The sequence below is a fragment of the Ictalurus punctatus genome, chromosome 19 (assembly GCF_001660625.3).
Source record: "Ictalurus punctatus breed USDA103 chromosome 19, Coco_2.0, whole genome shotgun sequence".
In the NCBI taxonomy this organism is placed as follows: domain Eukaryota; kingdom Metazoa; phylum Chordata; class Actinopteri; order Siluriformes; family Ictaluridae; genus Ictalurus; species Ictalurus punctatus.
Genome location: NC_030434.2, coordinates 4,830,314 through 4,846,587, shown reverse-complemented (window position 1 = coordinate 4,846,587; position 16,274 = coordinate 4,830,314). Strand labels below are relative to the sequence as shown.

Below are 16,274 nucleotides of genomic sequence, written 5' to 3'. Positions count from 1 at the left end.
GTTGAATTACATTACTACCAGTTATTTCATCAATAGATTTTGAATGATGCTATTAATATGCTGGGCAAAAGTCCACTAAAAGGATTCTAGTATAACAAGCTAAATATTTCAGATATCACAGAATAAATCTGACGCACTGCCTCACAGCATTGCCATATTCTTAGGTTTAATCCAGACCAATCAGCAAAGATGATCAGGAAACTGGATCGATCTTCACACAATCTCTTTTATTCACTTTGAGTGTCTTTATATCACCAACAGAAAAATCAAAATTTCTACACCTGCCTACAGAGTTTATAAAGGACCCACCCAGAACACAGCAGGAAAAAAGAGAGAGACCATTGCATAGGAATAGATAAGGAAGGACTGCATGCACTCATGACTCAACAAAAGGAGAAAACATATAGGCCCTTTAGTGCTATGACGCCATTGAAGACGTCTGCGTCTGAGATGACGACTGAGAAAGAAGACCAAGGAATAGATAAGCGGGAAATATACTGCTGCATTAAATAATAAGCCCATTATAGAGACGTAACTGAAAAAGGTGTGCAAAATTGTGATAAAGACACACCCGAATGTAAATGTATGCCTGGATTATATATAAGAAACATTGTAAATGATTGTTCATTGATGCTAGCTACACCTGTGCGATAATTTAATATCGGTTCCCTGCGTGGATATTAATCCACTGTCGTCTCTGCTTCAGAGCCTGGCTTATGCTGCATTATTCAATGTGCCGTCCGTGTTGTTATTACAAGGCGCTGCTTTTATCGGATTTTCTTGCAGATAAAAAGCTGGACTTTTTGTTTTTAACTGAAACCTGGCATAAAGAAAATGATGGCCTCCTGTTCAACCAGATCACTCCAACGGGCTTTGGAGTATTTGACCACCCAAGGCTATCTGCCAGAGGCGGAGGCAGGTTTACGACCTGAAGTTCAAAATAAGCTCTGTGTCCGTTCTCCAGTTTTCATCATTTGAATGTGTGATCTTGAGTATTTCTGCTCCTATATCTACCATCACCGCTACAGTCTATAAACCACCTAAGACTAAGACACATGCAGCTTTTATGTCAGAGTTTGCTGACTTCCTGTCAATGTTGAGAATGAAGTTTGACAGAATTCTTATTGTGGGAGACTTTAACATTCATGTGGATCGGAGTGACTCTGTGGCAGTTAAGGAATTTCTGTCGTGACTTGATTGTTTTAACTTCACACAGTTTGTAATCTGGATCTTGTGATTGCAAATGGCTTGTTTGTATCGCAGTTTTCATCTGTTTACATTGGACTGTCAGATCATTCTGCTGTCTTTTTTAATCAGGAACTGTAACATCCAAGTGAGCCTACCATCCCAACAGTAACCTTCCGGAAGTGGAAGTCTATGGATCAGACAGTTTTCTCCAATTCGGTTGTTTCCAACTTATGTGATCTGCATCCATCATCGCTGGAGGAGAAAGTTCTGCAGTTAAATTTTGCTCCCCTAAGGTCACGTAAGGTCACATTCGCCGGCTCTGCTCCCTGGTATAATGACAATCTGCGCTCTAGAAAGGCTGCTTGTCAGAAAACAGAGAGCAAATGGCGACTTACCGGCTTGAATGTCTACTAACAAGCGTGGAAGGATCTTCTGGGTGATTATCGAGCACTAATGGAGACTGAAAGATCATCTTACTTCTCTCAGGCTATTGTAAACAATCAAAATAATCCCAGACGCTTGTTCCAGACCATAAACAGATTGCTTCAAGTTAATACTGTTACCACCCTGCCTGTTTCTCAGCAGCTATGTAATTCTTTTCTTCAGTTTTTTAATTCTAAGATTGATAATGTTTGAAAAGAAATTTCTGTTCACCTGACTCTGACTCTTCACTCCTTCATCCATCTGGGTTCACTGGTGTTTCTTTCACTCATTTCTCACTGCTTGATTCTGAGGCTTTCACAAGGGAGGAATCCAGCATGAAATCAACCACTGGCTTGCTTGATCCAATTCCCACAAAAGTATTTAAATCGTGCTTCAATGTTTGGTGCCCTACTATCCTCAGCATTATAAATGAATCATTGGAGACTGGGGTCGTTCCAGTAGTAAAGGAACTACGTTCCAGTAGTAAAGGAATGATTTTAACAATTTTCATCCCATCTCAAATTTTCCATTTTTGCCAAAATGCTTGAACATGTTGTTACCTCTCAGTTGTGTTATCATCTTACAATGAATAACTTTTTGAACCCCTTCAGTCAGGTTTTCATAAATTTCACAGTACTGAAATGGCATTGGTCAGAGTTACCAATGACTTGTTGATGGCCTCTGATTCTGGAGTACTTCCATTCTTATTCTTCTTGATCTTAAAGCTGCTTTTGATACTGTGGATCATGGTCTTTTACTTACCTGCCTTCAAAGTGTTTTTGGTGTGTCTGGGACAGTTTTAAACTGGTTTAAATCCTATTTTACTGACCGTTCCCAGTTTATTTCTATGGGTGGCTACAGGTCTGACACTAGCTCTGTACTCACTGGTGCTCCTCAGGGTTCAGTTTTAGGTCCTCTACTCTTCAATATTTATCTATCTCCACTTGGGCATCTGCTGCGATCTCCTGGCCTCTGTTATCACGTTTATGCTGACGATACCCAAATCTACATTCACTCAAAATCTGGTGAAAACCTTGATGTTTGTTTTCTTTCTGACTGTATTTCTGAGATAAACGCATGGATGAATAATAACTTTCTATGCCTGAACAGCGGGAAAACCGAAGTTATGCTTATAGATTCCCGTCATCAAATTCTCAAAGCTGGTCCACTGTCTCTGTTTGTTATTGTCTCTGTTCTAGCGACTCAAAGTAAATTGAGGAACCTTGGAGTAACTTTTGATACCAGCCTAACATTTGATTCTTTTGTTGAGAGCACTGTTAAAGCATCCTTTTTTCACCTCAGAAATATAGCTAGACTGCATCCAGTGCTAAACTTCTCTCTGGCTGAAAAGCTGATAAACTCATTTGTTGTCACTCAGTTGGATTACTGTAACGCTGTTTTAGCCAGAGTTTCTAAATCCACAATCAACAAATTGCAATATGTACAGAATTCTGCCGCCAGGATCCTGATGGGGACCAGGAAATGTGGACATATGTGAAATGTTTTGGAGTCCTTGCACTGGCTCCCAGTCAGGTTCCGTGTCGATTTTAAGAGCACTATGTTGACATTCAAGGCATTACACGGCTTGGCTCCTCATTACTTATTTGTTTTTATTAATCCCTTACACCCCAAATCACAGACTGGTTTGTTAGCTAGATGCCCACATCATTACTGTCAGCCTCTTACGAGAACTAAATTGACAAATGTACACCAAAACACATCCCCCACCACTAGAGAGCCCCACAGACCATGTCCATGAAGGACAACAGTTGTCAATGCTTTATATTCCAAAACATTTCTGGTGGATTCTGATGACTAAGTCACAGTTTTTAAAATTTTAGATGTCTTAGATGGCTGTCCAGCTCATGGTCTCTGGAGTGGCCTGCAACTGGAGTGGCATATAAATCGCCTAGAAATGTGGGCTGTGTTTCTAGCACTGAAATTCTTTCTTTCCAAATTGAGAGGTCACCATGAGTTAGTTGTGACAGAAAACACAGTGGTGGTTTCACATTTTAACCACTATGGAGGATTATGTTCACACCCCCTATTCAGGCAGGTGCAACTAATTCTTCACTGGCAGAGGGAAAGTTTTTGTCAGTGAGTGCAATGTACATTCTGGGCAGCTGGAATGTGGGGGTAGACATCCTTCTGAGGCCCAGGGATTGGAGGCTCCATCCACAAGTGGTGGAGTCCATATTGCGGAGGTTTGGCCAAGCGGAAGTGGATGTGTTATCATCCGAGGAGACAACACACTGCCTGCTGTGGTTTGCCCTCACTCCTCCCACACCAATGGCGCTGGACGCTGTGGTGCATGTGGTCAAGGTCACATCGGAGCATTTTCCCGTGATTGCTCTGCTCCCACAAGTTCTAGCGAGACCACCAAGACTGTCTATGTCTGCTGCTAGTAGCACCTTACTGGCCAGCTCAAATATGGTTTTCAGAGATAATATCCCTGCTGGCCGGCACTCCTTGAGAGATTCCCACCCACAAGGATGTACTGTCTCAAGACAGAGGGCTGATTTATCACTGTACTTACGTCCACCGCTGCGACCAGTGGCGTAAGTTTGAGCAGCTGCTGGTCTGCTCTGGCGGCGACAGTAGAGGTGATGCTATGTTGTAGCAGAGCATCTCTAATTGGAAAGTGGAAGAAATCTCTATTGCTTATGAGGCGTGTGGTCTCACTACACCTCTGGGCATAAAGGGCTCATTCCACTAGGGGTGTCACCTCCTCAAAGGCTTTGTCCAAAGAGGGGTACCTTTACAGGATGTATGTGCTGCGGCATAGTGGTCTACACCACACACACTATTCGAATTTAAAGCCTGGATATACATTCCACCCCGGTCTCGAGTGTCTTGCATTGACCATCGGGCTCCGACCTTTTTGAACCGGCTGAACCCTCAGTAGTTGAGCTAACGCAACATGGAGTTCCCTTTGAAAGGGAACGTCTGGGGTAACCCTGTTCCCTGAGAAGGTAACGAGACGTTGTGTAACTTTGTCATACTAGGACATGCCTGTGAATTGCGTCTTCGCGTCAGATAATAGAGGCTGATGGCATGGTTCACAGGTGCTGTTTTTATATCACGCGACGCACTTAATTACCACGTCACTTGATCACGACAGGCCTATAAATGGGCATGACGTTACACAAACTTTAGATACTGGTCACGCCCGAGGGCGCGTCCCACAACGTTGAGCTAAGGCAATGTCTCATTCCCTGCTCAGGGAACAGAGTTACATGTGTAACCCATACATTTTGTGTTGGATTTAGTTTTTCTTTTGTGTTGTCATTTTGTACTGCTGTTCATCTTTTTCTCTTTCGGCTCACTTTCTCCCAAATCGACATCAGATCACATATGAACTCCTGAATCTGTGAATGAAAAGAATTTAACAAATAATTTTTTATGTCATTGCTTTCAGCAATACAAATATCATGCTTAATAAGCATATGTATTATGTAATATTTTCTACCATTCACTTTTGGGACATATTTTGACATATATGTGTGGCATTTATATCCTCCTTCCCTTGTGTCACATATGGCTTCTCGTGACTTACGCACTTCAAGTCTTATAAAGCAGTTGATGAGTGTGTTTAAAACCAGTATTCAAACATAATCTAAGGATCCACCACCAATAATAATAATAGTCACTCGTGTGAGGTAGTACTCTTGCCTAATTTATACCAAATTGACACGGGATTTCAACTCCTCTTCATGCTTCCTGTCTACAGAAGCCATCAGCTCCCTCACCCCCGTGCCTCATAGTGTTCAATCAGTTCATGTGGCTCCTGAAACTGAGAGCAATGTTCATAAATTGGTCTGCACTACAGAACCCAATGGGTCGTGCGGGTAATCGGTCCGCGCTGTGCTGTTCTTCTGAATAGCTATGTATGGACCAGCTTTCATGTTGTTTGGCTTCCCATATTACACAGTTGCTTTGATTGCAGTGTAATTGTAGGATAACTCAGATATGTTCATAATGCAATCAACACATTTTACAGCATTTCATTTTACATGTTTCATCCACACTCGTGGTTTTATTAATGCACAATAATATTGATGAGTTATGACTAACCTCCTTGCTTTCCTTCACCACTGCATCTAAATATTCAGCATAGATGCAGTTGGTCTCATTTTGCTTCCTCAGCTGCTCCTGGTGTGTGATTAAATTATGATTAATTCGTTGAGGTACTCCTGCTTCTTCTTAAACAGTTCTCTGTTGCGCCTTGCTTTCCTCTCTGCATAACACCATTGCTCCTCATTGTACTGTGTACAGTGCTATAGTTATAGTTACATTTACATTTACATTTATTCACTTAGCAGACGCTTTTATCCAAAGCAACTTACAAATGAGAACGATACAAGCAAAGCGATAGCAAGCAGAGAACAATACAAGAAGTGCTACCATACAAGATCTATTAATTGAATTCCAGAAGAAGCAAAGTGCAGAGTAGAGGTGTAAGTATATATATATATATATATATATATATATATATATATATATATATATATATATATATATAATTTTATTATTTATTTTTTTTAAATTATGAGTTGGTTAGGTGTTGATGGAAGAGGTGGGTCTTTAGCTGTTTTTTGAAGATGGTGAGAGATTCTGCGGTCCGGATTGAGATTGGAAGTGCATTCCACCACTGAGGAACAGTTAGTGTGAAGGTTTTGGAAAGGGACCTTGCGCCACGCTGAGTTGGAACTCCTAAACGTCGGTCGCTAATCGATCGCAGATTATGGTTATATTAGATAAACAGTTTTAATCCCATTTTTAAAGAAAAGCACAGTTGGGGCAGCTCAGTGGTTCACATTTCTTACTAATAAAGTTTGTGAGTTCAAATACCAGGTCTGTCAGAGACACTGTTGGACCCCTGAGTAAGGCCCTTTGGCTGTCAACGGGATTCTACCCCACTTTTAGAGGTGGGAAGTAAAAGAACAATGACGCCGTTACTGGTTTTTACGTATCTGTGCCTTACTTACTTTAATCTAAACTCCTTTTCCTAATTTTAACAGATGTGACACCAAGAATAAGTTCCATCACTGTAATCTATCTGCTGTGACTTACACTTTGTGTTTATTTATCATTGCAGACTGTACTCTGACACCTCGCTGTTAACATTCCATTAGTCTGGATAAAGTCTTAATGAGTAAATGTAAATGTATATGAATATATACCTTTAGGAAGCTGTTGGTTTGTAGGTGGTGCAACAGCTGCTGTTCTTTTTCCTTCAGCCGCTCCTTACGCTCGTGCAGTGCATGCTGAAACGACTCAAATCCCTACACAGAATCAGTGGAAAATCAGAGGAGGGGCAGGAAAAACAGTGTAAAATGCAATGTTACAAATATACGTACAGTTCATCGAGGGAAGCATGAATGCCAACATGTACTATGACATACCCTTCAGAGACTGGGCCGCAGGGCAGTATTCTAGCATGATAACGACCCCAAACACATCTCCAAGACGACCACTGCCTTGCTGAAGAAGCTAAGGGAGAAGGTGATGGACTGGCCATGCATGTTTCCAGACCTAAACCCTATTTAGGAAGGTGGAGGAGCACAAGGTCTCTAACATCCACCAGCTCCATTATGTTGAGTGGAAGAGGACTCCAGTGGTAACCTGTGAAGCTCTGGTGAACTCTATGCCCAAGAGGGTTAAGACAATGCTGGAAAATAATGGTGGCCACACAAAATATTGACACTTTGGCCCCAATTTGGACATTTTCACTTAGTGAAAGTTCATGTTTGGATGTTTGTGTACAGAGAATATTTAATAACATAAATATAAACTTGTTTAGATGTTTTTATAGAAATTTCACTCCACACTGTTAGAATATCAGCTTTGTGGCCAAAAGGTAAGAACAGAGAGCTTAGCAACAATCGGCAGCTAAACACTAAACACTAATACTTAAACACTTAAGCACTAAAACACTCACACTTTCAAAACTACTGTAATCTACTGAGGGAAAAGATACAGAAAATAATGACTGTATTATACCATTGGGCGTTAAATGATCAGGTATTTTGTACAGCTGTGTGTTGTAGTGTATATTAGCTGTGTGTGGGATTCTGGATAGCCAGATCCTCAGAGCCAAAGCAGCCCAAATACTTTCTGATTAAGAATAGGACACAATATACTAAATAGTACACTTCATATTATAGGGAAACATCCATCTGGATTGTGTGAGCATTGTCAAATACCAGACTGTAGAACATGTGCTTGTTACCTGTAGGAAATATGAAACACAGAGGATGGACATGGTAAGGAACCTGATCTGCTTTCTAATAAAAACTGGACTAATGAGGAGAATACGACATGGGGCTCTGTATAGGAGTTAAATAAGACCAGAAGATGGCAGTAGTGAAATATCAAGCATGCAAGCTGCCATTAAAATCCGAAGAAGAAGATGACGTCACTACAGGAAACTCACACACGCTTGTTCTCGGAGCTTCCTTCTCCCCGCGGGCTTTGAGGCTCTGATCCTCTGTGTAACTTCACTAAAGGTGAGTTCATCTGAAACTTACCATCTGAGATACTCGGTTAACAGGTTAGTGGAGATTCTGGAGTTATGAATCTCTGTGTTTTCCTTCCAGTGTCCTGATTCTTTACTCTTATAATGAAATCAGAGTCCAGACCCCGCTCTTTAGGAAAATCTCCACAGACTCCTGCTGCTACTGGCTCAGAGGTGAAGTTTAGTCACGTGTCTGATTTATCTTTTCATTTTTAAACTCTGAGAACTTGTTTATAATTAAGTAACCATGACAACACTATATACAACAAGCAGAAAACGTCAGAGCAAGCAGCGCGCGTTCTGATGACGTCACCCGTTAGTCTCTTTTCGTCAGTGTGATATTACTTTATGACAACGTTGTTAGTTTACCACGTCTTGGTAACGTTTATTTTTATATATAATCTTGGCTAACGGTCCATAAACGTCGTGGCCACGTCCTCCAAAAACTCTCTAACTAGTCTCATTGAGAACGATGTGAAGACGTGTTTTTATTGTTTGTTATTTATTGGTTGATTCAGTGTTTACAATACAATAAAACTTATTCATGAACTTATTCATGAACTTATTACATAACAGACTGAGGACACAATAACATTTGCATAATTCAAAATAAAAGTAGACATGGAAAGAAAAATAAATGAAACAAATAAAAATAAGAGAATATTTGTAGGGGTTTGTTATGAGTTTTATCTTGTCTAACATTGAAAATAGGTTTCTGGCTTGGGGAATAGTCATTATTTTAAGTGAGTCCACATATATAGAAAGTTATTTTTTGAAAATGTTTGGTTGAGGCGGTGCTTTTATGTATCTTCATTTATGGATAAAAAAATTGACTGATTATTTATCAGAAAAGAGTTTTTTGTTTTGTTTTGTTTTTTGTCAAGTAAGAGTGTATAACACTAATCTTTTGTTTCAACCAGTTGTACACATCACTCCAAAAACCTTGAACAGATTTGCAATAATAATAAAAAAAATGTTCCATTGTTTCTATATCAGAATTACAGAATAAACATTAATTTGAGATTTCCATGTTAAATTTAACTCTTAGAAATTCTTTAGTGGGATATATTTCATTTATAATTTTAAAGTGCACTATGATTTTGGGGGACATGGAATAAGAAATATATTTCCTCCTTATTTCACATCTGACTTTTCTATTGTGATGATTAAGAATGTAAGTTCGTCTTACAGGACTCGGATAGCATTCTTGTACCAGACATTTCCTCAGAAATGTATTAGTGCAGTGTTTATCTATAAAATGAACTTGGTTTATCCTAGGCTCATGAATCTTTGGACTTGTCTCTGTGTATTTTACATGTTCTCTTATTAATCTAATCATTGGTAAAGGGATACGTTTAATAATTGTTATAAATCCTTTGAGGGCTGTTTAGTTTAAATTTGAACCCAATACACACACACGAGAATATATATTATTAATTTAGGACTGTAGTTTAATTCTGTGTTTAATTTCTTCATACAGGAAGTGTCTTGAAGCTGTCATTACAAACAAAGGCTTCTCCACTAAGTATTAAGTAAATTTCAGTTAGTGTGTTCATTACTTTTTTTTTTTTTTTTTACTTTTAATATACCTTTTAATACTCCTTTAAATTTTCCTGATTTCTTGAGTTAATACTGATGTCTGGTGAAAATTTCATATGAATAGCCTCATTGGAAATATATTTACTTAAAAAAAATGTTGATGCATTCAATATTGATTTCCCCCACTGTAAGTGTTACTAAAAAGAAACAGCTGGAGCAACTAATTAGGTTAATTGGCAACAGGTCAGTAATATGATTGGGTATAAAAAGAGTATCTGAGAGAGGCAGAGTCTTTCAGAAGTAAAGATGGGATGGAATCACATTTTGCTCTAAAACCTGTATATACCTTTCAGCACTGATGGTGCCATTGCAGATGTGCAAGATGCCCATAGGCACTAATGCAGCCACATACCATCAGAGATGCAAGCTATTGAACTGAGTGCTGATAAAAAGCTAGATGGTCCCTCTCCTCTTTAGTCCTCATAAGTTTAGTCTGTGGTTTCCAAAAATACTTTCAAATTTCAATTCGTCTGACCACTTTGCTTCGGTCCGTTTTAAATTAGCTTTGGCCCAGAGAAGATGGCGACATTTCTGGATCATGTGCAGATATGGTTTCTTTACATGATGGAGCTTTAACCAGCATTTGCGAACTGTGTTCACATACAATGAGTTTTGGAGGTGTTTCTGAGCCCATGCAGTGATTTCCATTACAGAATCATGCCTGTTTTTAATGCAGTGCCGCCTGAGGTCCCAAAGATTATGGGCATGCAATATTGATTTTCATCCTTGTCCCTTGTGCACAGAGATTTCTCCAGATTCTCAGAATCTTTTGATGATATTATGTACTGTAGATGATGAGATATTCATAGTCTTCATAATTTCACATTGAGGAACATTATTCTGAAATTGTTCCACAAATTGTAGGTGCAGTTTTTCGCAGATTGGTCAACCTCTGCCCATCTTTACTCCTGGAAGACTCTCAAAGATACTCTTTTTATAGCCAGTCATGTTTCTGACCTGTTGCCCATTAACCTCCAGATATTTCTTTTTAGTAACGCTTACTTTTGCAGCTTTTTGTTGAACCCGGCCTAACTTTTTTGAGATGTGTTGCAGCCATCAAATTAAAAAGTATCTTAGTTTTTTTTTTCTTAAAATGGTACATTTACTCAGTTTAAACATTTGATGTTTTCTAATGTTTTATTGTGAATAACACATGGATTTATGATATTTGCAAATCATTGCATTCTGTTTTTATTTACATTTTACACAGTGTTCCAGCTTCTTGGAATTGGGGTTGTTCATGAAACTCAGTGAAATCCTGTACAGAATGTCTATATCACACAAACCTAGCAACCACCATACAAGTCCCCAGGGATGCAGTATTCTTGGAATTTTAAGAATCATGCATGTGGCATGAGCTATAACTTCACACCTTCACATTGGGTGGTCAAGCTGTATTACAGTATTGTAGGAGATGTTTCCAGAAACAATCACATAAACACATGAGGACAAAATCTAAAATTATTTAAGCATCTTGTATAATTTTATTGTGTTTTCCAGATGTACCACTGCTCAGATTGTGGGAAGAGTTTTAATAAAAGTCATCATCACGAGTGCATTCACACAAGAGAGAAGCCGTATCACTGTGAACTGTGTGGGAAGAGTTTTACTGTTCAGAGTTCTCTCCAACGACATGAGCGCATTCACACAGGTGAAAAGCCATATCACTGTGGACAGTGTGAGAAGAGTTTTACTCGTCAGAGTCATCTCCGACAACACGAGCGCATTCACACAGGAGAGAAGCCGTATCATTGTGGACAGTGTGGGAAGAGTTTTACTCATCACAGTACTCTCCAACAACACAAGCACATTCACACAGGAGAGAAGCCATATCAATGTGGACAGTGTGGGAAGAGTTTTACTTACCAGCCTAATCTTCAACGACACAAGCGCATTCACACAGGACAGAAGCGGTATCACTGTGGACAGTGTGGGAAGAGTTTTACTTACCAGCCTAATTTTCAACGACACAAGCGCATTCACAAAGGAGAGAAGCCATATTACTGTGAACTGTGTGGGAATAGTTTTGCTTGCCAGCGTAATCTACAAGAGCATGAGCGCATTCACACAGGAGAGAAGCCATATCACTGTGAACTCTGTGGGAAGAGTTTTACTTGCCAGCGCTATCTCCAGCAGCATGAGCGTGTTCACACAGGAGAGAAGCCATATCATTGTGGACAGTGTGGGAAGAGTTTTACTTGCCAGAGTAATCTCCAAATACATGAGCGCATTCACACAGGAGAGAAGCCGTATTACTGCTCGCAGTGTGGGAAGCGTTTTGCTCAACAGCCTAATCTTCAACGACACGAGCGTATTCACACAGGACAAAAGCCGTACTTCTGTGGACAGTGTGGGAAGAGTTTCATTCGTCAGAGTCAACTCCAACGACACGAGCGCATTCACACAGGACAAAAGCCATACTTATGTGGACAATGTGGGCGTAGCTATACTAATTCAAGTTCATTAAGGACACATAAGTGCTCTAAAATAAAGCCATTAGATTTTAACATGTGAATTTGTCAATTTAAGATACATGTTTTTAATTTTATTTTTTTAAAGGGTGGTAAAGATACATTTAGGCATAAAATTATACTTTATTTGTCATGGACTGTAGTATTCTGTTGCATGGGACTTTATTGCTTTACTCTCTGGATTTTATCAAAATTTATGATTTTGTTATTGTCCTGTTTTTACCCAGATGCTACAATACCAAGCATGGAATATAAATATTTATCCAATGGGCATGCCCATTTTAATCGACCAATCCAGACCTCTGAGTGAGACACATGACTTCTCCCTCTAATATAACACTTTTCATTTTAAATAATTTTTAAATTTGAATTTGCTAAAAATTGCTTTTTTAAATGTTGCGTTATGCATACTGTCAAACTGGAAACCTTTCCAAGCCAACAGAAGATGGTTCTGTTTACAGACAATTTGAAGCAATAGTTCTTGTTACTCCATCTTTGCAGCGTCCATTTAATTATAGCTAACTACAATGTGTGGCCAAAAGTATGGGGATGCCTGACGACCACACACATATATGCCTTTTGAACATCTGATGGGACGGCATCCAATCCATGGTTCCTTGAGCCCAGTGTTCCTGATATAGTTTTCAGCTTTACTGCAACCCTGACCAGGATAACACAGTTACACAGTAAGATCAATGAATGGATTTTTGTTGTATATATGTTCCTATAAGAAGTAAGAAAATGTTTGTATGACCCGAAAGTCTTAGAATTTTTACTGCAGGCTCACTATCACAGTCGTGAATATACAGTGAATGAAGCATTGAGAGAGTACATTACCAGGGGTCTGGGTTTGATGACCCCTTCACTTTAGTAAATCACATGTTTAATAATACACCAAATTTATACTTTCCTTATTAATCAAAAAAATTCTCCATAATGCAAAACTTAAATGGGTTTTTTCATTGTTGTGTAATTTCCTTTTAAAAATGTGAAATGTTACATTTATAAATCTTCAGATGCTTTGCTTTGATACTCACAGATTAGCTCATGTATATTAATCATCCTTCAGGTTCTCCAACTTGAATAAAGTTTACATGTGGGATATTCTATGAGTTTAATAGTTGAATTACATTACTACCAGTTATTTCATCAATAGATTTTGAATGATGCTATTATATGCTGGGCAAAAGTCCACTAAAAGGATTCTAGTATAACAAGCTAAATATTTCAGATATCACAGAATAAATCTGACGCACTGCCTCACAGCATTGCCATATTCTTAGGTTTAATCCAGACCAAATGATTCTAATAGTATTTAAATATGGAGACAGAGATAAGAAACTACAGAATGCTGACACTGTGTTGCCATGTTAGACATTCAGCAAAGATGATCAGGAGACTGAATTGATCACACTATTATTCCCTTTGAGTGTCTTTAGATCACCAACAGAGAAATCAAAATGTCTACACCTGTCTACAGAGTGAAAAGGCTTTGTTCATGTAAAACGGACAGAAAAGAGAATGGAGGAGAAATAGATAAGAATGAAGTCTGGGGAAGGGAAGCCATAGATATTGCTTCCACTATCCAATTAGAGATGCGCTGCTTTGACACAGCATCACCTTTACTGTCACCGCCAAAGCAGAAAAGCAGCTGCTCTGACTTACGCCACTGGCCGGAGCGGTGGACGTAAGTACAGAGAGCCCTTACTGGACACAGCAGGTGCATCCTTTCTTGTTCTGGTGTGAGAAACGGAGGAGGGCAGAAAGCCTGCAACACCATAGGGAGGGCAGCCAATGTAGGCACTTTAGGAATATAATCCGGCCTAGGATACAGGAAGGCCTTGGCTAATCCAGGGGCAAAGTCAAGGAAGGAAGGGGCAACAGAGAGAGCTTGTAGAGCTCCCACTTGCATGAGAGATGTCAGGGCCAGTAGAAGAGCTACCTTTAGAGTCAGAAGCTTCTCAGAGGCTGACTCTAAGGGCTCAAATGGGGCCCCTGACAGACCTTCCAAGACCACAGGAAGGTCCCAGGAAGGTATGCACAGCCTGCAGATGGGCCTCAGCTGTCTGACCCCATGCATGAACCTCAAAGTTAGAGGATGTTGCCCCACAGAGGCTCCATCAACAGGGGCGTGGCTGGCCAAAATGGTGGCCACATAAACCCTGATTGTAGAAGGAGCCAACCCTGCTGACAAATGTTCTTGTAAGAACTACTGGACTGGAGCTATTGCACAGTTCACTGTGTCTAGCTGATGTTACTCACACCACATGACAAAAAGCCGCCACTTGAGTGCATACAATTTCCTTGTGGATGGTGCTCTAGCATTTAACATGGTCTCTACAACCTCAATTGTGAGACCAGAATCTATGAGCTGGTGCCCCTCAGGGTCCAGATCCACAGTTTCCATAGTTCTGGCCGAGGATGATAAATCAGCCCTCCGGCTTGAGAGAGTAGATCACTGCGGATGGGAATCTCCCGAGGAGTACCGACGAGCAGGGAAATTATCTCTGAGAACCATATTCGGCCAATATGCTAGTGCTACTAGCAGCAGACGTAGACAGTCTTGGTGAACTCTTGCTAGAACTTGTGGGAGCAGACTGATCAGAGGAAAAGCATATAGATGTGACCTCGGCCACGTGTGCACCATGGCATCCAGCCCCAATGGTGCGGGAGGAGTGAGGGCGAACCACAGTGGGCAGTGTGTTGTCTCCTCAGAGGCGAACACATCCACTTCCGCTTGTCCGAACCTCCGCCATATGGACTCCACCACTTGTGGATGGAGCCTTCAATCCCCGGGCCTCAGCCCCTGCCTTGACAGGCTGTCTGCCCCTACATTCTGGCTGCCCGGAATGTACATTGCACTCACTGACAAGAACTTTCCCTCTGCCCAGAGAAGGATTAGTTGCACCTGTCTGAACAGGGGGCGTGAACGTAACCCTCCCTGGTGGTTGATATGAGACCACCGCTGTGTTGTCTGACACAACTAGCACATGGAAGGAAAAATTTCAGTGCTAGGAATACAGCCTGCATCTCTATACGATTTATATGCCACTCCAGATGAGGGCCGCTCCAAAGACCGTAAGCTGGACAGCCATTTAAGACTGTACCCTAGCCCGTAAGGGACACATCTGTCATTACTATCTTGTGGTAATGCAGTAGAGTGTGACCCGAGGCTAGAAACTGCGGACACCTCCAAATACTCGGAGCACGTAGGCATTGCCACGTGACACTGATTACTCTCAGAGGTTTCATCCTCGGATGATCCTCGGCCAACCTCCACCACTGAAACAGTCTCATGTGCAATAGGCCCAACGCTATGACGTTGGCTGCTGCTGCCATAAGGCCCAACAGTCTCTTATAGAGACTGGAGGGGATGCCCAGACCTAGCTTTATCTTGCTCAAATTTGATAGGATCGATCCTACACGTGTTTCGGATAGAAATGCCTTCATTGTAGTATTATCCCATATAAACCCTAGAAAAGTTGTCCTCTGCACTGGAGAAAGCACACTTTTCTCAGATGGGCGAGAACAACATCTCGATGTTGAACCGCCAGTTCCCTGGATCGTACTAGAATTAACCAGTCGTCCATGTAGTTTAGTACACGGATGCCCTGGAGTTGCAAGGGAGCCAGCCATGCACTTTGTGAAGGTGCCAGGGGATAAAGCTAGCCCAAAGGAAAGAACCTGAAATTAGAATTTGTTGCCTGCAACCGCAAACCTCAGGAACTTCCTGTGACTGGGCGATATTCCTATGTGGAAATATGCATCTTTCAGATTTATCGTCACAAACTAGTCCTTGAATTGAATTTGTTGCACAATTTGTTGAAGTTTGAACGTCAGCATCTTGAACCTGTATGTCCGAAAAGTACAGTTCAGATGATGCAGATCTAAAATTGGCCACATACTCCCATTTTTTTTGCGGACCAGGAAATAACGGTTGTAAAAACCTCCCTCCCTTAGGGAACAGGGTACATGTTCTATGGCCCCTTTGTCCAAAAGGGAACTTACTTCCTGCGCTAACATTGGGCTCTGCTCTGTGCTGACAACTATGGTGAGCACACCTCTGAACCGGGGGG

General features: G+C 40.7%; 1 pseudogene across 1 annotated transcript in view; it reads left to right on the top strand.

Annotated features, from left to right (window-relative positions):
• The window catches only part of LOC108279575 (zinc finger protein 850-like), a 39,077-nt pseudogene that overhangs the window by 7,501 nt on the left and 15,302 nt on the right, over positions 1 to 16,274 (top strand). Inside the window, exon 3 of the transcript XR_008398357.1 lies at positions 11,296 to 12,185. The product of XR_008398357.1 is annotated as a zinc finger protein 850-like (transcript). The remainder of the gene's footprint in view (positions 1 to 11,295; positions 12,186 to 16,274) is intronic.